The sequence below is a fragment of the Schistocerca gregaria genome, chromosome 5 (assembly GCF_023897955.1).
Source record: "Schistocerca gregaria isolate iqSchGreg1 chromosome 5, iqSchGreg1.2, whole genome shotgun sequence".
NCBI classification, from domain to species: Eukaryota; Metazoa; Arthropoda; class Insecta; order Orthoptera; family Acrididae; genus Schistocerca; species Schistocerca gregaria.
In genome coordinates, this window is record NC_064924.1 from 216,722,116 (window position 1) to 216,748,135 (window position 26,020).

General features: G+C 43.3%; 1 protein-coding gene across 1 annotated transcript in view; it reads left to right on the top strand.

The window, feature by feature from the left end:
• Nucleotides 1–6,176: 6,176 nt before the first annotated feature.
• The window catches only part of LOC126272692 (uncharacterized), a 44,277-nt gene continuing 24,433 nt past the window's right edge, over nt 6,177–26,020 (top strand). Inside the window, exon 1 of the mRNA XM_049975719.1 lies at nt 6,177–6,274. The gene's annotated coding sequence lies outside the window, so the exon portion shown is untranslated. The remainder of the gene's footprint in view (nt 6,275–26,020) is intronic.

The following is a 26,020-nucleotide window of genomic DNA, read 5'->3' on the forward strand; positions in this document are numbered from 1 at the left end:
ATTTTGAAGAGCTGCTCAATGTAGGTGAAAATACAATCAGCAACGTTTCAGATTTCGAGGTAGAATGGGATAGGAATGAGGATGGAAATAAAATCACATTTGAGGAAGTGGAGAAAATGGTCAATAGATTGCAGTGCAATAAAGCAGCTGGAATGGATGAAATTAAGTCGGAACTCATCAAATACAGTGGAACGTCGGGTCTTAAATGGCTACACAGGATAATTGAAATGGCCTGGGAGTCGGGACAGGTTCCATCAGACTGGACAAAAGCGGTAATCACACAAATCTTTAAACATGGAAACAGAAAAGATTGTAACAACTACAGAGGTATCTCTTTAATCAGCATTGTGGGTAAAATCTTCTCAGGTATTGTTGAAAGGAAAGTGCGAGTATTAGTTGAGGACCAATTGGATGAAAATCAGTGTGGGTTTAGGCCTCTTAGAGGTTGTCAGGACCAGATCCTTAACTTATGGCAAATAATGGAGAAGTGTTATGAGTGGAACAGGGAGCTGTATCTATGCTTTATAGACCTAGAAAAGGCATATGACCTGGTTCCTAGGAGAAAGTTGTTGGCTGTTCTACGAGATTATGGAATAGGAGGCAAACTTTTGCAAGCAATTAAAGGTCTTTACATGGATAGTCAGGCAGCAGTTAGAGTTGACGGTAAATTGAGTTCATGGTTCAGAGTAGTTTCAGGGGTAAGACAAGGCTGCAACCTGTCCCCACTGTTCTTCATATTAATTACGGATCATATGTTGAAAACAATAGACTGGCTGGGTGAGATCAAGATATGTGAACACAAAATAAGCAGTCTTGCATATGCGGATGACTTAGTTGTGATGGCAGATTCGATTGAAAGTTTGCAAAGTAATATTTCAGAGCTAGATCAGAAATGTAAGGACTATGGTATGAAGATTAGCATCTCCAAAACGAAAGTAATGTCAGTGGGAAAGAAATATAAACGGATTGAGTGCCAAATAGGAGGAACAAAGTTAGAACAGGTGGACAGTTTCAAGTACTTAGGATGCATATTCTCACAGGATGGCAACATAGTGAAAGAACTGGAAGCGAGGTGTAGCAAAGCTAATGCAGTGAGCGCTCAGCTACGATCTACTCTCTTCTGCAAGAAGAAAGTCAGTACCAAGACTAAGTTATCTGTGCCCCGTTCTATCTTTCGATCAATTTTGTTGTATGGGAGCGAAAGCTGGGTGGATCCAGGTTACCTTATCAACAAGTTTGAGGTTACGCATATGAAAGTAGCTAGGATGATTGCAGGTACTAGTAGATGGAAACAATGGCAGGAAGGTGTCCACATTGAGGAAATCAAAGAAAAACTGGGAATGAACTCTATAGATGTAGCAGTCAGGATGAACAGGCTTAGATGGTGGGGTCATGTTACACGCATGGGAGAAGCAAGGTTACCCTAGAGACTCATGGGTTCAGCAGTAGAGGGTAGGAGGAGTCGGGGCAGACCAAAGAGAAGGTAAATGGATTCGGTTAAGAATGGTTTTGAAGTAATAATTGCTTTCGATCCAACATTCATAACAAACTTTCGTGATACACCATGCCGGCTTTGGCTCGTCACTCGTCGATTGTAAAGCTTCCGATGAAAGCCATCTGCAATTTTTATAATTTTGTCTCTTTCAGTAACAACTTCTCCTCGACCAGGTCCAGTTTTGTGGATGTACAGCTTTCCTTATTTGACTTGAACGAACATACGACTATGGCAGTTATTGTGAACTTTATATATAGCCTTTCCTAAGGATACACGATTCACAATTTGCCTATATTCTCTTTTGTTTCAGCACATGTATAATTGAACCAAGATGGGTCTTCTAGTGTTTTACTACCTTGTTTGGTATGTAGAGAGAACATTGCTATCATGTGCTCTACGGAGCGTATCGCTTATATAGCAGAACACTCTGTATTGTATTCAGAAATCATCAGTCTTCCAGAACAGAATTCGACGGCTTATCTTTTGCCACCTGTAAACTTGATCAATACAACACACAGAATGTTTACTGCTTATGGTTTGCAGCAGTAGCATGCGATTAATTCTGTTAACTGTTCGTGTCATATCTGAGCATAGGTATGGCGAAATCTGCAGTAACAAATGTGAAAAAGATAACGGAATTGCTGTATGTAGTTGTGCTACGTAAGACAATAAATTAAATGACTTGAACTGAATGAAGTAAAACAGAGTAGCGAAATTACATATTCTAAATACTCGACTTCCAGCAAGACAGTAAATCATTTACAGCGCAAGAGAGTATGATGAGTTTGAATCTACAACAAGACGGATTCAAAACATGTTGCTCGAATCTATAAACAGCTTTCATTCCACTTAAAGTGAACAAACTATGAATCTTCTTTTCATCTTACAGAAAGATATTGCAAATTCTGCACGCGGAATGACAGCACGATAAATGAGCAAATATTTAGAATTTACAACTGAAACGACCTATACCTCGCCTATCAGACACCACAGTAAGTAACTGGAAAGATCTCACCCCTAATCGTCATCGTTGTAAAAACACGGAACCAGTTCACACGACACCAACCAAAGCCAGAAACAGAATAGACGAAAACGAAAAGTGACTGCAGAATCCAGACACAGAATGGCGAAAACTCTCATTCGCAGCTATGTTTCCCCCTGGTTCCACATCCGCGAACTTTTTGTTTGGTTGATGGCCAAATAGACCTCCAAGGATATGAAATTTATCAGTGGAGACATACATAGATCTCTCAGAGAGCTTCTTTCGACTAATCGAAATTGGTCATAACGCGAACATGCAAAGTATTGCAGAGAGAAACTCGCGATTTAAGACAAGCAGAAATGTAGTGGGGACAAAAATGAAAGTGCAAATGAACAGGCAGATGTCAAAGTATATATATGGAGCACAGCAGTATTTGAAAATAGGAAAACTGGAGAAAAACAAAACTGGAAGCGTTTGAAACGTGGTGCAGTCGAAGAATGTCATTAGTTACGGGGACAGAAATGAAGAAGTAATAAAAAGTGTGTGAGTATAGAAGGCTCTGGGATGCTCTTACCAGAAGGACAGATCAGTTGGTCACGTGTGCTACCGCACCCAGGTTTTGCTAACGTGGTTGTGGAACGGCAAATGGGGGAGGGGGGGGGGGGGAACAGCCGAAATAGATCAAGATTAGAATATGCGGAGCAGATGACAGATGATGTTAGGTATAACATACACGCAGGTAGGAAATGAGTGGCACAAAATAGTTGAACAGGGAGAGCAGCATCTAACTAGCCAAAACTCTTCCTCTCTCCTTGCGTTTAATCTACTGTATGTAGTCCGCTGTTTCAAGATTTACTAATTAATGATTTTATTTTATTTTAACTGTGTGGCCAGACGCCCTTCTTGTCGGCGTAGTCTTCAGTTAACATAAGGGAAGGAACTCTTGTGCGCCATCTGTCTGCGTATCGTGTAAGTTTCGTTGTTGTTTCATATTTTATGAGGCGGAGATAGGCGACCAGGCCTGCATTTCCCTGAACAAACATATAAAAACACCTAAAATCTTCACTCAGGCTACCAGCGTACCAGTAAACGGACGTTAGTCTGTCGCACAGATTCGAGCCACGTTTGGTTCACCTCACTGACTCGCAAGCCAGCGCCCTGAAAATTAAGCTATCCGAGAAATTCATGAGTCCATTCGAAAGAGTGATGATTTAGAAAAACGAAAGAAGCGAATGCCGACGATGCCGTGTAAACCCAACAAACTCACCCACTCACACCTCTTCCTATCGACCGATCTGCGTCACCTCCGTGTTCAGTAACGTCTTCGAGTCCATCCTCCCAAGCCGTATTCATCAGCACCTTAACCAGCATCATCTCCTTCCCCTTACCCAGTGTGGCTTCTTGCCCTCCTTCTCGGCTGACGACTAGCTCCTTAACCTTACCGACTTTCTTCCCCTCCAACTTAACTCCATTCTCTCCGCTATTTTTGTTTCCCTCGACATCCATAATGCCTATGATCATATCTGGCATCACAAGCTTCTCTTTAAACACCAGACATATGCTCTTTCCATCAATTTAGTCCATCTCATTGCTTCCTTCCTCCCCCGTAGTCCCTCTTATGTCACTATCCACAAACCAAGTGCCGTACTTTAGATCCCACCGCCAGTGTGCCCCAATGGTCTGTTCTTTCCCCTCTCCTCTTGAATACCTCCTGTATACTGCAGATATGCCCAAACCTCCACGACCAGTTGACCTCCTCCAATTTGCCGATGACACCGCCTTCATGGCTCTTTCTCCTACCTTTCAACAGTCCCAACATACCATTCAAACCCAGATCGACCAGTTCACAGCCTGGTGAACCAGTGGCTCCTTTGCACCAACCCTTCCAAGACAGAGGCAATCATCATATGTCATACCACCTGTTCCTTCCAGCTCCATGATTTTTACTTCACCACTTAGGGTCGCCCTATCCACCTCACTCCTACCTTGACTTCACCCTCGACTGTCAATTCACCTGGATTTCCCATCTCCTTACGATCCAACACAATGCCCATAACAGACTCTGCCTCCTGAAACTCCTGTCCAGCCAAACATGGGGACTGCATTCTTCCACCATCCTTCACACTTACAAATCCTTGATCCCTCCCATCCTTTGTTATGCCAGTGTCGCCTAGATTTCCACCCTGCCTAGATTCTATAAAGCCCTCCAAACACTTGAATGCCATGCACTCCGCCTCACCTTCTGTATCTGCCTCCGGTCCCCCCACACGAATCCTCTACATCAACGCCTTCCCACATCTTCTCCTTTTCCTTGAACACATCCACACCCTGTACATCATCTGCAGACTCGATCCCCCCCCCCCACCCCCTGGTGTCTTCTGTCCTCTCTACCCCCAGCCTGTTGCCGCATCTTTACCATGGTGTCCCACCCCCTCTCCAATACCACACCCACCACGTCCTTTCCCAATGCAACTTCCAGCGCCCACCCCTCCCAGGCGATGAGCTATGCCCTGATATCTGCCTAACCTACCAACTCTAACCCCACCATCGCCCTCCCCCTCCTCAGGGCTCTCTCTCCCCTCCTCTTCCCTTTTTCTGTGCAGTTTTTTCCTCCCTCCTCCACCCCTTCCCTTTCCAGTGCACACTTCTGCACTGCTCCTTCACGACTTGCCTTCCCTCTCCATTTCCCACCCTGTCCATCCCCTGACCCTTGGTGCGCCCACCAACCCCCTTACTTTCCCTCCCACCCTCTCCAACCCCCTCCTGCTCTACCCCCACTTGTCCCCTATTTCCCCTCTCTTGGCCGATCCCACCTGGCAGATTTTACTCTTCATTGTGTGTGCTGCATCCCGTGCAGTGGTTTTTAAGTGTCGTCACTCTGGTGCATTTTAATAGTGTGGCCAACTTGTGTGTTTGTCTTCAGTGTTTTTTACTTGCTACGCAAATAGCCAACTGTGCTTTTTAACTTGATGTGGGCTTCTTTAACTGTCCCACATGAACGTCTCTGTGTACATGTATATTTTAACCCCCACTGTCTCCCCTTACTATGTTCTTATATCTCCTTTTATCGCCTTTTGTATGTCTCGTTTTCATATTTTTATTAAAGGTGTCACTCCATTGAAGAAAGGCGGATTGTGCCGCTGCCAGCCCTCCACTGCCGATATGGGGCAGGGGAATGAAATCACACTAAAGGAAAAATAAACGATGCCTTGTGCCTGTTCCCCCAAGAACAAAGGGTGAATCAGTGCAGTTTCTGCTTAGTCCAGGACCTGTAAGTCACCATCTTTTTCATCCCAATGCCCGAATACGGGTGATGCCTTCCACCATAAAGAATCGGGACGATCTTCCTGCGGATGCAGCAACACTCTGCTAGCGTGTGCTACCCAACTAACCACAAAGGCGTAATTACATGAAGCAACAAAACGTGTGCGATTTTAACAAATTGACTGATACGACGTTATCGCACAAACATTGGTCTTCGAAATATTTGTAGTTCGAAGCAGTAAAACATTACTTCCAAGTAAGGTGGGGAAGTGAAGAACGTAAGTCATTTTAACGACTACGAGGAACAATGCGATATAAGAGTTCTACAAGGCCAGAGCTGATAGTCTGTGGAAAGTACAGCTGCGTCCTCAATTGCCTTTTCACCACTGTGTAAGTCCTCCTTGACCGTCAAGGGAATGGGTTCGCGATAAGGAAGTCGCGCTCTTTTAAAATGAAGCGCTGTCAGGGAAGTGTTGAAGTCTCAACCAAGAGACGCTTGTGACTGATCCTAAGACAGAAGTAAAAAGCACAAGGTAAGTGCAAATAAGACATCTCCCGTCTTAGATAAGTATGCACATACAGTACAATAAGGCAAACATCAAGAGTATTAGTGTTCGATGCCTCCCAAGCCATACATTAGACTGATTCCGTAGCGCGACCGTCGAGAAATGGCATCAACTTACATCACGAGACAGGCAGGCACTGTCCACAAATCTACAAGGCGCGTGACAATCCTATTTTTGTGCTTAATATTTCGGTGTTCGACCCACTCGTCCTTAAAACGCGAAGCATACGACAGTTCTACTTGCTGTCTGCTCATCACAATACTTAGGAGACATTTCCTCCGTAATTGGCTGGTATTGAACCCCAAAATTGAAGGAAAACCAGTTTTTCTTCTTGTCCCACCTCTCCGCCTCCCGCCCTCTCCCCTGTCAAAACCACTGTCCTCTTTTATAACGGAGAGCTCAATAGCTCCAAGTCTTTTTCGGGCGATGGATCCCCATCCTGAAGTTATGAAAACCATTAATATCAAATGTGGAGTGAACTTACGGGTAGGCACAGTCAACGATCCCTTAAAAGGCTTGTATGACTTAGCTGTTCGCTTAATTGCTCCAGTGTATATTCTGTTTCTAAGAGACGTACGCCTCAAGCTGTTGGAAGATATCATGCGTGATCCATGCGCTTCCGACATAATGGAGCCACAGCAAATTAACATATCTTCCTCGTGGACGCCTTCTCTGCCTCGTGATGGCTGGGTGTTGTGTGTTGTCCTTAGGTTAGGTAAGTTAAAGTAGTTCTAAGTTCTAGGAGACTGATGACCATAGATGTTAAGTCCCATAGTGCTTAGAGCCATTTGAACCTTTTTTTTTTTTTCGTGGACGCCGTTCCACGAACGTGCGGGTCCTTTTCCGTTGCCAACTCATTTACCTAACCTGACTGTTATTAATTTCTTCTAGGGCAGTCCTTGTAGAAGTCTTGAATATGTTACACCTGTCACTATATAGGGTGCTTCACAATGTTTTAACAATTTCATGTTTTAACAGCGCACGCTATAAACAATAAAGAGCGGCTGTGGTGCCGTTTTTAGCAGGACAGAGTCTCGAGTTTCATCCCATACACAGGTCAGTAATCATGACGTACTGGTCGAAGCAATATCGTGTGTTCGCGGTGCAGTGCTATTTTCGCTACAGTGAATTTGTCGTGCGCGTGCAACGTGTCTTAAGTAAGCATTTCCATATTCAGCCGCGGAGTCCACTCCGTGCCCGAGGCCCAGTACTGAACTCAATGAGAAATTTCCGAACAACTGCCAGTGCATTAAATCGAAAGTCAACCGGCCCTCGAAAAACCGCCACCTCTCCATGGAACATCTAATGTTTGTGCAGTAGCTCTGGACGTTCGTTAAGAAAACGTTACGAAAATGTTCCAACATTTAGGCGTGACATGCCACCTATCCAACAAGTCGTGAAAATTCTCAGTGAAATGTTTGGTAATCGCATAATTTCCAAAAGTGCTTGTGTCGAACTGCCGCCTCGCTCGCCTGAGTTAACAGCGCCAGACTTTTACCTATGGGGATATTTGACGGCCAGAGTGCATTCCGAGCTTCCGAGAAGCTTGCAAGAGTGAAAAGATCGAATTCACGATGAAATTTCCAGAATTCCCCCTGCAGTTACGAAAGATGTGTTCAAAAACCGGGTGAAACAGATCGAGTAAAGTGTAGGCGTGGTCGTCATTTGTCCGATGTAGTATTTCATAAATAATCGTGAATAAATGTTGTACGATGTGTCACAGTCCAACTTTGTCTCTGTTACTTTGTGTGTTATTCAAATTTTAAATCGTCAAAACATTGTGAAAGAACCTGTGGAAGAGGATCTTCTGGTGAAGTCTCGTTGCCTGTGATATTGTTCAAATAACAGAGAGGTCGTTCGAAAAGGTGCGATATAACTTTGTGCGAGAATGTCGTGCCTGCGTTCAACCTGGGAGTCGAATTGTCGAGCAACTGAGGTCCATGAAGAACCTTGTGGAGGTATACAATGTTGAAACTTCCTGGCAGATTAAAACTGTGTGCCCGACCGAGACTCGAACTCGGAACCTTTGACTTTCGCGGGCAAGTGCTCTACCATCTGAACTACCGAAGCACGACTCACGCCCGGTACTCATAGCTTTACTTCTGCCAGGACCTCGTCTCCTACCTTCCAAACTTTACAGAAGCTCTCCTGCGAAAGGCACAGGTCCCGAGTTCGAGTCTCGGTCGGGCACACAGTTTTAATCTGCCAGGAAGTTTCATATCAGTGCACACTCCGCTGCAAAGTGAAAATCTCATTCTGTATACAATGTTATTACAAAAATGTATCTAAACTGGTGGCCATTACAACTGCAATACCGGAAAGGATACCAAATAATGAAATTTCAGCTATTGTGCGTCTGCAATACAGTAAGAAGAAGACATATTAAATTTTTAGGTAATTTTGATGTACGAGGTGTGATCAACAAGTAACGGGAATTTTATTTTTCTTAAATAATCTTTATTTATTCATCAACGTGAGCATTGTCCCCTTCAAACTAATTCCCCTCAGATGCAATACACGTTCTCCAATCTTGGAAGCGCTTCTGGAAGTCACTTTTCGTTGTGGTGTTCATCTCCTCCAGCGATTCTGTTTTTATCTCATCAGTGGCGGCAGAACGACGTCCTTTCGTAGTCCTCTTCAGCTTCGGGAATAAAAAGAAGTCGGACGGGGCCATTTCCGGCGAATACGGTGGCAGAGGCAACGTAACGGGTTAGTTTTCCGCTAAAAAAATCACGAACAGAAGTTGTGGAGTGAGCGGGGGAATTACCGTTTCGCAATTTTCACGAGTGGTTTTGCCAGAGTTCTGGTCGTTTTCTTCGAAGTGCTTCACCTTTCAGGTGGTATTCCTTATTGATAGCACAACCACAAGGCAGGGACTCATGGCGCACTGTCCGATTGTAATAGAAGGAAACGGTGAGAAGAACCTTCTCGTATAATCGAACTTGTCGATTTTTTCAGTCTTGGATCTTCAGACAGTTTCCATTGGAACGCTTGGGCCTTGATGTCGTCGTCGTACCCGTATATGCATGTTTTACCAACTGCTATAACCTTCTCTAGAAATTCTGGGTCATTGTCGGCTTCACTTAACAATTCCTGAGCTACGTCGTTTTTGGTCGAAATTCAACAGTTTCTGAACAAACTTTGCTGCTACACGTTTCATGCCCAAAACACCCGAAAAAAATTCTTGGCATAAGCTAAAGGATATGCTGCCATCATCAGCAACCTCTCTGATAATGATTCGGAGATTTTACAGAACCATTTTCTTTACTTCTTCTGTATCGTCGTCATTAATTGGTGTGTCACGGCGTCCAGCAAGGTCGTCGTCACACACGTCTCCTCGACCCTCTTTCAAAAATTTATACCACGTGTAAACTCTTCTCTTACTCATAACGTATTCACCAAAAGCCACAGTTAATATCTCGAATACAGTGCTGCTCTTTATTCCATTTTTAGAACAAAATTTAGTGGAAATCCTTTGATCCATCTTTTTCGAAGGCAAAAATTCGGCAATCACTCGAAAACACATGTAATCTTTTTGACTGTCTACAATAAACTAAATATTCAAAACAACTGAAATTCAAAGATACATCAAGAACATGTGTGCCATCATGGTCAAAACATTTTGAAAATCGGATGAATAAGTATAAAGACAGCGAAATTAAAAAAATCCTCTTTACTTTTTGATCGCATCTCATTCACAGAGTGCAAAATTTAGTACACAGGGCTGCCACCTATGGCCCCAACAGTTGCTCTCAGTCAGGTTGGCTTCGAGTCGAATTGGTCTTGTATGACAGATGTGGGCATGCCAATCCACTCTAAAGCACAGTTTATCAATCCTAGCGGCTGGTGAGTGGTGGCTTGGGAGTCTCTCGGCATACCATGACCACACGCTTTCGGTGGGTGAAAGATCTAGAGACCATGCTGGCGTGGGCAAATGTCGAACACCTTGTGCATCGAGGTAATTTGGGACATCATGGAAAACATGTGGTCTTTGATTAACTTGCTGAAAGACAACCTGTAATTTTTCTTGGGGGCATGCAGCTCTATGTTTGGCTAAAAGATGATGGCCTCCTCTTGGGTAAAATATTCCAGAGACAATACAGACACCCATTCGGATCTCCGGGCGGGAGACACCCTCCTGTGTACAGGAGGCTGTCAGCATTAGGAGAAAACAAAGCTGCCGGTCTACGGATCGGAGCGTGGATCGTTTGATCCCTTCCTTATCGGGAAGGTAGGTCAGAAACTTTAAAAAGGGAAATGGATAGGTTGAAGTGATGTAGTGGACATTAATGTAGTTCGGTAGGAGGAGTAGGACTTCTGGACAGGTGAATGGAGGGTTACAAATACAAAATCAAAATCAAGTAGAGGTAATGCACGGGTGGATTTAATAACGAATAAGAAAACAGGAATGCGGGTAAGCTTCTATGAACAGCATAGTGAACGAATTATCGTAGGCAAGATAGACACGAAGCCCGAGCGCACCACAGTAGTACAAGATTACATGCCAACTACCTCAGCAGATGATGAAGAGATTGAAGAAACTATAATGAAGTAAAAGAGATTATTGAAATAGTTAAAGTAGACGAAAACGTAATTGTGATGAGGGACTGGTACGTGATAACCGACAAAGGAATGAAAAATAGTAGGTCAATATGGACCTGGAGAAAGGAATGAAAGAGGGAGACACCTGGTAGAATATTGCACAGAACGGTTTTTAATTATCGTTGACACTTGGTTTGAATCATGAAAGAAGTTTGTATCCGTGGAAGAGACCTGGAGACACCGGTAGGTCTCAGGTTGATTATATAATGTGTAACACGGTGATTTAGGAAAAAGATTTTAAATTATAAGAGATTTCCAGAGGCAGATATGGACTCTGACCATAACTTACTGGTTATGAACTGTAGATTAAAGCTGAAGAAATTGCAAAATGGTAGGAAAATAAAGATATGGTATTTGGTTAAGTTGAAAGAACAAGAGGTTGCTGGAAGTTTCAGAAGGAACGTTAGGCAATGGATGACTATAACAGAGGAAAGAAATGCAGTAGAAAACGAATGGGTAGCTGTAAGAGATGAAATAGTGAAGACAGCAGAGGATCAAATAGGTAACAAGGCCAGGTCTAACAGAAAACCGTGTGTAACATAGGAGATATTGAATTAGATGATTAGTGGAGAAAACTAAAAAATGCAGCATATGAAGCAGGTGAAAGGGTATATAAACATCTAAAAAATGAGACTGACAACATCTACATCTACATCTACATCTACATGACTACTCTGCAATTCACATTTAAGTGCTTGGCAGAGGGTTCATCGAACCACAATCATACTATCTCTCTACTATTCCACTCCCGAACAGCGAGCGGGAAAAACGAACACCTAAACCTTTCTGTTCGAGCTCTGATTTCTCTTATTTTATTTTGATGATCATTCCTACCTATGTAGGTTGGGCTCAACAAAATATTTTCGCATTCGGAAGAGAAAGTTGGTGACTGAAATTTCGTAAAAAGGTCTCGCCGCGACGAAAAACGTCTATGCTGTAATGACTTCCATCCCAACTCGTGTATCATATCTGCCACACTCTCTCCCCTATAACGCGATAATACAAAACGAGCTGCCCTTCTTTGCACCCTCTCGATGTCCTCCGTCAATCCCACCTGGTAAGGATCCCACACCGCGCAGCAATATTCTAACAGAGGACGAACGAGTGTAGTGTAAGCTGTCTCTTTAGTGGACTTGTTGCATCTTCTAAGTGTCATGCCAATGAAACGCAACCTTTGGCTCGCCTTCCCGACAATATTATCTATGTGGTCCTTCCAACTGAAGTTGTTAGTAATTTTAACGCCCAGGCACTTAGTTGAATTGACAGCCTTGAGAATTGTACTATTTATCGAGTAATCGAATTCCAACGGATTTCTTTTGGAACTGATGTGGATCATCTCACACTTTTCGTTATTTAGCGTCAACTGCCACCTGACACACCATACAGCAATCTTTTCTAAATCGCTTTGCAACTATATTGGTCTTCGGATGACCTTACTAGACGGTAAATTACAGCATCATCTGCGAACAGTCTAAGAGAACTGCTCAGATTGTCACCCAGGTCATTTATATAGATCAGGAACAGTAGAGTTCCCAGGACGCTTCCCTGGGGAACACCTGATATCACTTCAGTTTTACTCGATGATTTGACGTCTATTACTACGAACTGCGACCTTCCTGACAGGAAATCACGAATCCAGTCGCACAACTGAGACGATACCCCATAGCTCCGCAGCTTGATTAGAAGTCTCTTGTGAGGAACGGTGTCAAAAGCTTTCCGGAAATCTAGAAATACGGAATCAACTTGAGATCCCCTGTCGATAGCGGCCATTACTTCGTGCGAATATAGAGCTAGCTGCGTTGCACAAGAGCGATGTTTTCTGAAGCCATGCTGATTACGTGTCAATAGATCGTTCCCTTCGAGGTGATTCATAATGTTTGAATACAGTATATGCTCCAAAACCCTACTGCAAACCGACGTCAATGATATAGGTCTGTAGTTAAATGGATTACTCCTACTACCCTTCTTGAACACTGGTGCGACCTGCGCAATTTTCCAATCTGTAGGTACAGATCTATCGGTGAGCGAGCGGTTGTATATGAGTGTTAAGTAGGGAGCTATAGTATCAGCGTAATCTGAAAGGAACCTAATCGGTATACAATCTGGACCTGAAGACTTGCCCGTATCAAGCGATTTGAGTTGCTTCGCAACCCCTAAGGTATCTACTTCTAAGAAACTCATGCTAGCAGATGTTCGTGTTTCAAATTCTGGAATATTCCATTCGTCTTCCCTGGTGAAGGAATTTCGGAAAACTGCGTTCAATAACTCCGCTTTAGCGGCACAGTCGTCGATAACAGTGCCATCGGCACTGCGCAGCGAAGGTATTGACTGCGTCTTGCCGCTTGTGTACTTTACATACGACCAGAATTTCTTCGGATTTTCTACCAAATTTCGAGACAATGTTTCGTTGTGGAACCTATTAAAGGCATCTCGCATCGAAGTACGTGCAAAATTTCGCGCGTCTGTAAATTTTAGCCCATCTTCAGGATTTCGCGTTCTTCTGAACTTCGCATGCTTTTTCCGTTGCCTCTGCAACAGCGTTCGGACCTTTTTTGTGTACCACGGGGGATCCGTTCCATCTCTTACCAATTTATGAGGTATGAATATCTCAATTGCTGTTGCTACTATATCTTTGAATTTGAGCCACATCTCGTCTACATTCGCATAGTCAGTTCGGAAGGAATGGAAATTGTCTTTTAGGAAGGCTTCTAGTGACACTTTATCCGCTTTTTTAAATAAAATTATTTTGCGTTTGTTTCTGATGGATTTGGAAGAAATGGTATTGAGCCTAGCTACAATGACCTTGTGATCACTAATCCCTGTATCAGTCATGATGCTCTCTATCAGCTCTGGATTGTTTGTGGCCAAGAGGTCAAGTGTGTTTTCGCAACCATTTACAATTCGCGTGGGTTCGTGGACTAACTGCTCGAAATAATTTTCGGAGAAAGCATTTAGGACAATCTCGGAAGATATTTTCTGCCTACCACCGGTTTTGAACAAGTATTTGTGCCAACATACCGAGGGTAGGTTGAAGTCCCCACCAACTATAACCGTATGAGTGGGGTATTTATTTGTTACGAGACTCAAACTTTCTCTGAACTGTTCCGCAACTGTATCATCGGAGTCTGGGGGTCGGTAGAAGGAGCCAATTATTAACTTAATTCGGCTGTTAAGTATAACCTCCACCCACACCAATTCGCACGGAGTATCTACTTCGACTTCACTACAAGATAAACCACTACTGACAGACACAAACACTCCACCACCAATTCTGCCTAATCTATCTTTCCTGAACACCGTCTGAGACTTCGTAAAAATTTCTGCAGAACTTATTTCAGGCTTTAGCCAGCTTTCTGTACCTATAACGATATCAGCTTCTGTGCTTTCTATTAGCGCTTGAAGCTCAGGGACTTTTCCAGCGCAACTACAACAATTTACAACTAAAATTCCGACTGTTCCTTGATCCAAGCACGTCCTGTAATTGCCGAGCACCCTTTGACATTGCAGCCCATCCCGCACTTTCCCGAGGCCTTCTAACCTAAAAAACCGCCCAGTCCACGCCACACAGCCTCCGCTACCCGTGTAGCCGCCAGCTGAGTGTAGTGAACTCCTGACCTATTCAGCGGAACCCGAAACCCCACCACCCTATGGCGCAAGTCTAGGAATCTGCAGCCAATACGGTCGCAAAACCGTCTCAGCCTCTGATTCAGACCGTCCACCCGGCTCTGCACCAAAGGTCCGCAGTCGGTTCTGTCAACGATGCTGCAGATGGTGAGCTCTGCCTTCATCTCGTAAGCAAGACCGGCAGCCTTCACCAAATCAGATAGCCGCTGGAATCCAGAGAGAATTTCCTCAGATCCAAAGCGACACACGTCATTAGTGCCGAGATGTGCCACCACCTGCAGCTGGTTGCACCCTGTGCTCTTCATGGCATCCGGAAGGACCCTTTCCACATCAGGAATGACTCCTCCCGGAATGCACACGGAGTGCACACTGGATTTCTTCCCCTCCTTAGCCGCCGTATCCCTAAGGGGCCCCATTACGCGCCTAACATTGGAGCTCCCAACTACCAGTAAGCCCACCCTCTGCGCTTGCCCGGACCTTGAAGGCTGAGAATGATCCTCTGAAACAGGGCAGGCGGCTGCATCTGGCTCAGCCAGAGATAGTGCCTGAAACCGGTTTGTCAGACGCACCGGGGAGGCTTTCTGATCAGCCTCCGGGGACGCCTTTCGCTGCCTGCCACGCCTTGGAACGACCTCCCAATCAACCACAGGCGAGGGCTCAGCCCCACTGCGGGCAGCAACCGGGGCAACCACAGCGGCGGACCGATCTGGGGACAGACGGGACGAGGTTGACATCCCCGTGATACCCGAGTCCGGCTCCCCAACAGTGGTGCCCATTGGCAACAGCCTCAAGCTGCACGACCGAAGTCAGCGCCGATTGCAGCTGTGAAACGGATAAGCAGAAATGCTAGAGGACAAATGTAAGGATTTAGAAGCATATTTCACCAGGGGAAAGAGAGGTAAAGCCTGAAGGTAAATTAAAAAGGCCTTTGGAGAAAAGACAAGCAGCTACGAGGTACTTTAGAGGATAGGTTAAGGAAGGAAAAACCTACGTTTCTAGCATTTGTAGACAAAGAGAAAGCTTTTGAAAATGTTGACTGGAAAACTCACTTTGAATTTCTGAAGGTATCAGGGTAAAATACAGGGAGCGAAAGGCTATTTAGATCTATTAATGACTTGTACAGAAACCAGATGACAGTTATAAGAGTCGATGGGCATGAAGGGGAAGCAGTGGTTGAGAAGGGGGCGAGCCAGGACTGTAGCCTATTAGCGATGTTATTCAGTTTGTACACTGAGTAAGCAGCACAGGACGCCAAAGAAAAATTTGGAGTAGGAATCAAAGTCCAGTGAGGAAATAAAACGTTTAAGGTTCGCTGATGACATTGTAATTCTGTCAGAGACAACAAAGGACTTGGAAAGCAGTTAAACGAAATGGAGATTGTCTTGAAACGACGATATAAGATGAACATAAACGGAAGGAAAACTGAGTTAATGCAATGTAGTGAGCCGGCCGAAGTGGCCGAGCGGTTCTAGGGGCTTCAGTCTGGAACCACGCGACCGCTACGGTCGCAGGTTCGAATCCTGCCCTGAGCATTGATGTGTGTGATGTACTTAGGTTAGTTAGGTTTAAGTAGTTCTGAGTTCTAGGGGACTGATGACCTCAGATGTTAAGTCCCATAATGCTCAGAGCCATGTGAACCATTTGGAATTTAGTGGAATCAAATGAGGTGATGCTCAGGGAATTAGATTAGGAAATATGAGACTTAAAGAAGTAGATGAGTTTTGCTATTTGGACAGCAAAATTACTGATTATGGCCGGGAGCATATAAAATATCGACTGGTAGTGGTAAGGAAAACGTTTCTGAAGAAAAGAAATTTTTTAACATCGAGTATAGACTTAAGTGTTCGGAAATCTTTTCTGAACGTATTTGTCTGGAGTGCAGCCATCTACGGAAGTGAAACATGAATGTAAGTAGCGTGAGTTAACGGTCGCTATGTGTAAGAAGCATGAAGCGCACTTTAAATGTATCCTGACGGGTAAAACAGCTACGAGTACTTTGAATAAGTAAATGCTATCTGTCATTGAAATCAACGTAAAAGATTGGATCGCCACCAACTCTAGCCACACGACAAATAAGAGGTTGCGCTGAGTCGGAAAATTACGTAGTTTATTCATAAGGAAAACTCACAAAAGAACATTCATTGTAAACTCACTGATAAAGAATGGGATGTATTTATTAATAGGATCCAAGCATTGTTCACGTGAATCAAATATTGAATAAAGTAAAGAGTGCGTGAACACTGTGCATAAGGGTAGCTTGCAGCAACATTCTTGAAAACAGATATATTTCAAAGCATTTGTTTTAAATAAAAAGGTATACTAATATTTGCCCCCCCCCCCCCTATGAACCATGGACTTTGCCGTTGGTGGGGAGGCTTGTGTGCGTCAACGATACAGATAGCCGTACCGTAGGTGCAACCACAATGGAGGGGTATCTGTTGAGTGTGGTGGTGGTTAGTGTTTAACGTCCCGTCGACAACGAGGTCATTAGAGACGGAGTGCAAGCTCGGGTTAGGGAAGGATTGGGAAGGAAATCGGCAGTGCCCTTTCAAAGGAACCATCCCAGCATTTGCCTGAAACGATTTAGGGAAATCACGGAAAACCTAAATCAGGATGGCCGGACACGGGATTGAACCGTCGTCCTCCCGAATGCGAGCAGTGTGCTAACCACTGCGCCACCTCGCTCGGTATATCTGTTGAGAGGCCAGACAAACGTGTGGTTCCTGAAGAGGGGCAGCAGCCTTTTCAGTAGTTGCAGGGGCAACAGTTAGGATGATTGACTGATCTGGCCTTGTAATACTAACCAAAACGGCCTTGCTGTTCTGGTACTGCGAACGGCTGAAAGCAAGGGGAAACTACAGCCGTAATTTTTTCCCGAGGGTATGCAGCTTTACTGTATGATTAAATGATGATGGCGTCCTCTTGGCTAAAATATTCCGGAGGTAAAATAGTCCCCCATTCGGATCTCCGGGAGGGGACTACTAAAGAGGACGTTGTTGTCAGGAGAAAGAAAACTGGCGTTCTACGGATCGGAGCGTGGAATGTCAGATCCCTTAATCGGGCAGGTAGGTTAGAAAATTTAAAAAGGGAAATGGATAGGTTAAAGTTAGATATAGTGGGAATTAGTGAAGTTCGGTGGCAGGAGCAACAAGCCTTCTGGTCAGGTGAATACATGGTTATAAATACAAAATCAATTAGGGGCAATGCAGGACAAAATCAATTAGGGGTTATGCAGGAGTGGGTTTAATAATAAATAAAAAAAATAGGTGTACGGGTAAGCTACTACAAACAGCATTGTGAACGCATTATTGTGGCCAAGATAGACACGAAGCCCACATCTACTACAGTAGTACAAGTTTGTATGCCAACTAGCTCTGCAGATGACAAAGAAATTGATGAATTGTATGGCAAGATACAAGAAACTATTCAGGTAGTGAAGGGAGACGAAAATTTAATAGTCATGGGTGACTGGAATTCGAGATTAGGAAAAGGGAGAGAAGGAAACGTAGTAGGTGAATACGGATTCGAGCAAATAAATGAAAGAGGAATCCGCCAGGTGAATTTTGCGCAGAGCATAACTTCATCATAGCTAACACTTGGTTCAAGAATCATGAAAGAAGGTTGTATACGCGGAAGAACCCTGGAGATACTAAAAGGTATCAGATAGATTATATAATGGTAAGACAGGTTTTAAATTGTAAGACATTTCCAGGGGCAGATGTGGACTCTGACAACAATCTATTGGTTATGAACTATAGATTAAAACTGAAGAAACTGCAAAAAGGTGGGAATTTAACGAGATGGCATCTGGATAAACTGATTAAACCAGAGGTTGTACAGAGTTTCAGGGAGAGCATAAGGAACAATTGACAGGAATGGGGGAAAGAAATACACTAGAAGAAGAATGGGTAGCTTTGCGGGATGAAATAGTGAAGGCAGCAGAGGATCAAATAGGTAAAAAAGACGAAAGCTAGTAGAAACCCTTGGGTAGCAGAAGAAATATTGAATTTAATTGATGAAAGGAGAGAATATAAAAATGCAGTAAATGAAGCAGGCAAAAAGGAATACAAACGTCTCAAAAATGATATCGACAGGAAGTGCAAAATGGCTAAGTAGGGATTGGATAGAGGACAAATGTAAGGATGTAGAGGCTTATCTCACTAGGGGTAAGATAGATACTGCCTACAGGAAAATTAAGGAGACCTTTGGAGAAAGGAGAACCACTTGCATGAATATCAAGAGCTTTGATGGAAACCCAACTCCAAGAAAAGAAAGGAAAGCAGATAGGTGGAAGGAGTATATAGAGGGTCTATACAAGGGCGATGTACTTGAGGACAATATTATGGAAATGGAAGAGGATGTAGATGAAGATGAAATGGGAGATATGATACTGCGTGAAGAGTTTGACAGAGCACTGAAAGACCTGAGTCGAAACAAGGCCCCGGGAGCAGACAACATTCCATTAGAACTACTGACAGCCTTGGGAGACCCAGTCCTGACAAAACTCTACCATCTGGTGATCAAGATGTATGAGACAGGCGAAATACCCTCAGACTTCAAGAAGAATATAATAATTCCAATCCCAAAGAAAGCAGGCGTTGACAGATGTGAAAATTACCGAACTATCAGTTTAATAAGTCACAGCTGCAAAATACTAACGCGAATTCTTCACAGACGAATGGAAAAACTAGTAGAAGCCAACCTCGGGGAAGATCAGTTAGGATTCCATAGAAATGTTGGAACATGTGAGGCAATACTGACCCTACGTCTTATCTTAGAAACCAGATTAAGGAAGGGCAAATCTACGTTTCTAGCATTTGTAGACTTATAGAAAGCTTTTGACAATGTTGATTGGAATACTCTCTTCCAAATTCTGAAGGTGGCAGGGGTACAATACAGGGAGCGAAAGGCTATTTACAAATTGTACAGAAATCAGATGGCAGTTATAAGAGTCGAGGGGTATGAAAGGGAAGCAGTGGTTGGGAAGGGAGTGAGACATGGTTGTAGACTATCCCGATGTTATTCAATCTGAATATTGCGCAAGCAATAAAGGAAACAAAAGAAAAGTTCGGAGTAGGTATTAAAATCCATGGAGAAAAAAATAAAAATGTTGAGGTTCGCCGATGACATCGCAATTCTGTCAGAGACAGCAAAGGACTTGGAAGAGCAGTTGAACGGAATGGCTAGTGTCTTGAAAGGAGGGTATAAGATGAACATCAACAAAAGCAAAACGAGGATAATGGAATGTAGTCGAATTAAGTCGCGTAATGCCGAGAGGATTACATTAGGAAATGAGACACTTAAAGTAGTAAAGGAGTTCTGGTATTTGGGGGGCAAAATAACTGATGATGGTCGAAGTAGAGAGGATATAAAATGTAGACTGGCAATGGCAAGGAAAGCGTTTCTGAAGAAGAAAAATTTGTTAACATCGAGTATAGATTTAAATGTCGGGAAGTCGTTTCTGAAAGTATTTGTATGGAGTGTAGCCATGTATGGAAGTGAAATATGGACGATAAATAGTTTAGACAAGATGAGAATAGAAGCTTTCGAAATGTGGTGCTACAGAAGAATGCTGAAGATTAGATGGGTAGATCACATAACCAATGAGGCGGTATTGAACAGAATGGGGGAGAGTAGGAGCTTTTGGCACAACTTGACTAGAAGAAGGGATCGATTGGTGGGACATATTCTGAGACATCGAGGGATCACCAGTTTAGTATTGGAGGGCAGCGTGGAGGGTAAAAATCGTAGAGGGAGACCAAGAGATGAATACACTAAGCAGATTCAGAAGGATGTAGGCTGCAGTAGGTACTGGGAGATGAAGAAGCTTGCACAGGATAGAGTAGCATGGAGAGGTGCATCAAACCAGTCTCAGGACTGAAGACCACAACAACAACAACTAGTTATTGGACCTGTGGTCATGGAAACGCTATGGACGGGCTAACAGTGAAAAGTGCAAGGTAAATGGCGAAGGTAACAGAGACGTAACATCGGTACACTGGATAAGATTCGAGGTGAAATTACTTATTCCTTAAAACATTGATGTAACGCATCTATAGAACTGCTGTTGCCTAGTAACTAAGTACAATTGCTTGTGAAACGCTATACGTTTCATAACAGACGCATGTGCCCACATGGTTCGCGGAGACACAATTTCTACGTACCGTTGCCAAATTTTAGTAACATCAAACAACGCAGTCCCGAACAATTAACATTTTACAGAGGGCACGTTTGAATAGACAAATGATAATGGCAGAGGACCAACAAACTCTAATATTAACCCGTGTGGATGGTTTCCACTGGACATATAGTAATGAGACAAAGAAAATTCACAAAGAATCAAAAATTACCAAGATTCGGAAAAGATTTGAATGCACACACACGCAGTTGTAGGCACACAGACATACACACTGAACCGAGGGTGCTTCAACATACACAACACCTTTGTGCTACGTTCTTCGTACGGATCAAAGTCAAGTCTGCATTAGGAATCAAACTGAAAGTCTGCAAAAGCCTTGCATTCCTTGCTGCGACCCAGAAAATTAATCTTTATAAGATGAAACGCGAGACGAAGAGCTAAAAGCTCCCCTCTTGCTATGAGACAACACGCCACGGGGTTAAGTCAACTCACCCTTCTTCGAAGAGACTTTGTCTCCAGACCCTCGGCGAGCTGGAAGCAGTCTGACTATCTCACTCACTCCAACGTCTCCCACGCGACACCGTGGCCAGGAAAACCCAGAGATGAGGCTTCGGACATCAACCTAAGACCGGTAACTTTCACACAAGGGGAGAAAAACTCTTTGCCTACCTGAAAACTGCAAGGGATGGCTATTCTGTACGACTACCGCTGATTCTCTGCGGCAGAATAAACGAATGTATATCAAAATGAAATACACCCAAATGCATTCACTCACGCACGCCAGATAGTTCTGTATCATTAGAAAGCAAACAAAATGATACTGAAAGGGGACTACAGGACCCTTTCATGGATGATAAACAGTTTACACAAGACGAGAATAGAAGCTTTTGAAATGTGGTGCTACAGAATAATACTGAAGATTAGATGGGTAGATCACGTAAGTAATAAGGAAGTGCTGAATAGGACTGGGGAGACAAGAAATTTCAGGCACAACTTGACCAAAAGAAGGGATCGGTTGATGGGACACACTGTGAGACATCAAGGAATCACCAGTCTAGTATTAGATGGAAGTGTGGGGGATAAAAATTATTGAGCGAGGCCAGAAGGTGAACAGCGTAAGCAGATTCAGAAGGATGTAGGTTTCAGAAGTTACTTGGATATGATGAGGCTCACACAGGATGGAGTACCATCGAGAGCTGCATCAAACCACTCTTAGGACTGAAGGCTACAGTAAAAACAACAATAGGCTGCAAATATTAAACATTATTAAAGGACTGAGCCACTTGCTTCTCACCACTGTGTGAAAACTGCGTGAGTCATAAGCGGCGATAAGCATGAGGAGGCTAAAAAAATTGTTGGTGTAATAAAGATTCATGCACAAGTTGTGATAAGTAGTTGCATATTGCAGAACTTATCAGTGTGTGAAGATATGTATAAAGTGTGTAATTTACTTCAAGAAAAGTGCTGCTGATTGACAGTTACACTACTAACACACATTTTGCAGGCTGTTATTGTCTTCCTATTCCAAGTGTAAATTTTGAGCAATTTAGTATGCAACTGATTAGATTGTGAAAAGGGAAGTGTTTTCTTGTAGTAGTTATATTTATGTCAAATGCTAAGACATCTAAATGTGTACGATGTAAATGATTAGGTATATTTGTGGGCTATGTTGTCAGGTGTAGTGACATTTATTTGATTCTTTGAAACATTTAAAATGCGATATATAACACTGATCTCAAAATGAAACAATATTCTTTACGCTTAACAGGTCAGAAGGACGTCATCATAAGGTTGGAGGACTAATGGGTAATATCGAGGGAGAAGGAGTGGAGTCAGGAGACAGGAAGGGAGGAGTAGTTGGCGGTGGTTTTACAGTTAGTAGTATTGGTAGATGTTGGGGTGGATTTCGTAGTCTGGGACAGAGAGGCGTTTGAAATTTCGTTGGGAGAGGATGTGGACGGACTGCAGGAGTAGAGTCGATGGGAAGTATCGATAGAGGCGTAGCAGCATACTGGGACTGGAAACTGGAGGGGAGAGAATTGGATTACTTGAGTCGAATTTGCAGATTTGGAAATTTGATGAGATGATAAACGATTCATGTGAGGGAACTTAAATGGATGTGAAAAGCAAACAGAGTATATGACGTTTAAGGATTTGGAGGGACTCATACAACGGTTGTGACGCATATCCATGCACCTTTTGCATAGCATAGGATAGGTGCGATCTAGGTTCTGTAGGAGTGGAGGGTCCCAAGTTCGGCCAGTTAGTAGTAATAATCTATTGCGAGGCTTCAGTTTGATAGTTATCAGGTAAAGTTTCCATGTTAGCTAGCGGTCGAGGGTTTGTCCATTCTATGTTAGGGTATTAGTTAACTGGGTAGGACTGGATGGTAAATAAAAGTCATGGCGGTGCAAGATGTGGATAGTTTCTCCCATAAATACTGCCTGGCTTTGGAGGGGCTAATCTTGAACAGTCATTAGTTGCAACGAGAAAATTAATTGAGGTGGATTCGGTAGGATCCTTGGAATGTCTGTAATGTCGAATGTAAAGCGCCTGCCGTTGTTCAGGCGTCATGTGGAGGTGAACTCCATAAAAGTCCTTTTTTTGTGGCAGTCTTTACTTATGTGCTAACTGTCTGACTGAACAATGTTTCTATATCTTGAAGCAGCAGACTCCTTTCTCAAAGATATTAAGTCTATGTCATGGGGAGATCTCAAACAACAGTCAGTACAATATAAATTCATGACCTGCTTCTTTATCGCGCTTGTATTCCACCTACGTTATAGAATTTCCATGTTGCAACATACTACTTTGACAACGTTGTCATCACATATTAGACTCGTCATTTACGTTCTGTGCGTCCTCTCCGGGTTTCCACTGACAAAGGGGGTTGTGACCATTTTCATGGGACGGCGAGGTTCCGTGACCGCAGCGAATCTCCCACTTAGGGCGGCATTTTTCATGGAGTTACTGTCCCGACCAACAAGTGTCTGTACGCGCTAGAATCCAGGTGGCCATCACTTCTGCCTTGCAGAAAGGCTGGGTCTACTTTCGTTCTCATGAAAAGAGCAAAAGGAACAGAACATTTCTCGCACGAGATGTGGTCCTAAAACAAGCACTTATCAAACTAACAAAACGTGTGTGTGACGTAACGACTATCCTTCGTCGGTTAGAGAGACAGAAAGAATAACACATCACTTTCTTCAGAGTGATACAATACCCCTCAAGCGTAGGGTAGAGGTCGAGGAAAGTGGTGTGATAAGCATAAAGAAAGAGGTGGACTGGTGGAGATAGTTTGGCTATATAGTCAGTGTAGAGGAAATACAGTGTAGGAAGCAGGACGGAGTCTTGGGGCACATCTGCACATTACGCGCTGGACGCCTTACCCTATGATCTATAGCCCGAAGACTGGGTTGATGAAGCTCTTCATATTACTCTATACTGTGCAACCCTCTTCATCTCCAAGTAACTACTGCAACCTACATCCTTCTGGACCTGCTTACTATATTCGTCACTTCCTCTTACTCTATGATTTTTATCCATCAGATTTCCCCCCGGTGCAAAAGTGATATTCCTTCGACGTCTCAGAATGTGTCACAGATTTCTTTTCTCGTCAATTCTGTTCAGAACTTCCTCATTAGTTACGTGATCTACCCATCTAATCTTCAGTATTCCTCTGTAGTACCACATTTCAAAAGCTTCTATTCTCGTCTTGTCTAAACTGTTTATCGTTCGCGTTTCACTTCCATAGATGGCTGCACTCCAGACAAACACTTTCAGAAAATTCTCCCTAACACTTAAACCTATACTCGATGTTAACAATTTTCTCTTCGTCATTAATGCTTATCTTCCCTTTGCCAGTCTTCATTTTATATGCTCCCTGCTTCGGCCATAATCAGTAATTTTGCTGCTCAGATACCAAAACTCATCTAATCCTTTCAGTATCTTATTTCCAAATCCAATTCCCTCAGCATCATCTGATTTATTTCCACTACATTTCATTACCTCAGTTTTCCTTCTGTTTATATTCATCTTATATCGTTCTTTAAAGATATAACTGTTCTTCCAAGTCCTTTGCTGTCTCTGACAGAATTACAATGTCATCAGCAAACCTTGTGGGTTTTATTTTCTTTCCCTGTACTTTGATTCCTACCCCATATTTTTCTTTGGTTTCCTGCGCAGCTTGCTCAGTGTGCAGATTGAATAACATCGCGAATAGGCTACAATCCTGGCCCGCCGCTTCTCAAACACTGCTTCCCTTTCCTACCCGTCGACTCTTATAACTACCATATGGTTTCTGTACAAGTTGTAAATAGCTGTAAATAGCCTTTCGCTCCCTGTATTTTACCCTGCTACCTTCAGAATTTCAAACAACGTATTCCAGTCGACATTGTCAAAAGCTTTCTCCTTGTCTACAAATGCTATAAACATAGGTGTGCCTTTCCTTAACCTATCCTCTAAAGTACGCCATAGCGTCAGCAGCGCTTCGTGTGCTCCTACATTTCTCTGAAATCCTAACTGATCTTCCCCAAGATGGGCTTCTAGCAGATTTCTCCATTCTTTTGTAAAGATTCATATTAATATTTTGCAACCGTTTCTTATTAAACTGATACTTCGGTAATTTTCATACCTCTCAGCAACTGCTTTCTTTGGAATTGCAATTACTACTTTCTTCTTAAAGTCTTAGGATATTTCGCCTGTCTCATACATCTTGCGCACCAGATAGAATAATTTTGTCTTGTCTGGCTCTCCCCAAGCTGTCAGCAGCTCTGAAGGAATGTCGTCTACTTCCGGAGTCTTTCAGTGCTCTGCCAAATTCTTCTCGCAGTACCATGTCTCCCATCTCATCTTCATCTACGTCCATTTCTATTTCTACAATACATATAGCATGTTCATATCCCTCGTTCAGTCCCTCTATATACTCCTTCCACCTGTCAGCTTTCCCTTCTTTGGATAGGACTGATTTTCCATCTGAGCTCTTGACATTCCTACAGCTGCTTGTCTTTTCTCCAAAGGCCTCTTTAATTCCCACTGTAACTTCAACCTATGGGTTTCCCTTTTTTTTCCTAATCTACCTGCGAGTTTTTTTTTCTTTGTAGATTTATTCTACGAAGAAAATGGTTTGTTGTAATATGCAATAATCACCACGAAAACCGAATGTTAATATGTCAATATACGAGGAGCGTTCAGTTAGTAATGCAACACTTTTTTTCTTGGCCAAATTCGGATGAAGAAATGCGGAATTTCTTGTGTGACGTAGTGGAATATTCCCACTGTAGCCTCTATAGTTTTTTAACGTTCCGATTCGTGGCGGCGACATATATACCCATCAAAGTAGCGTCTTTGTC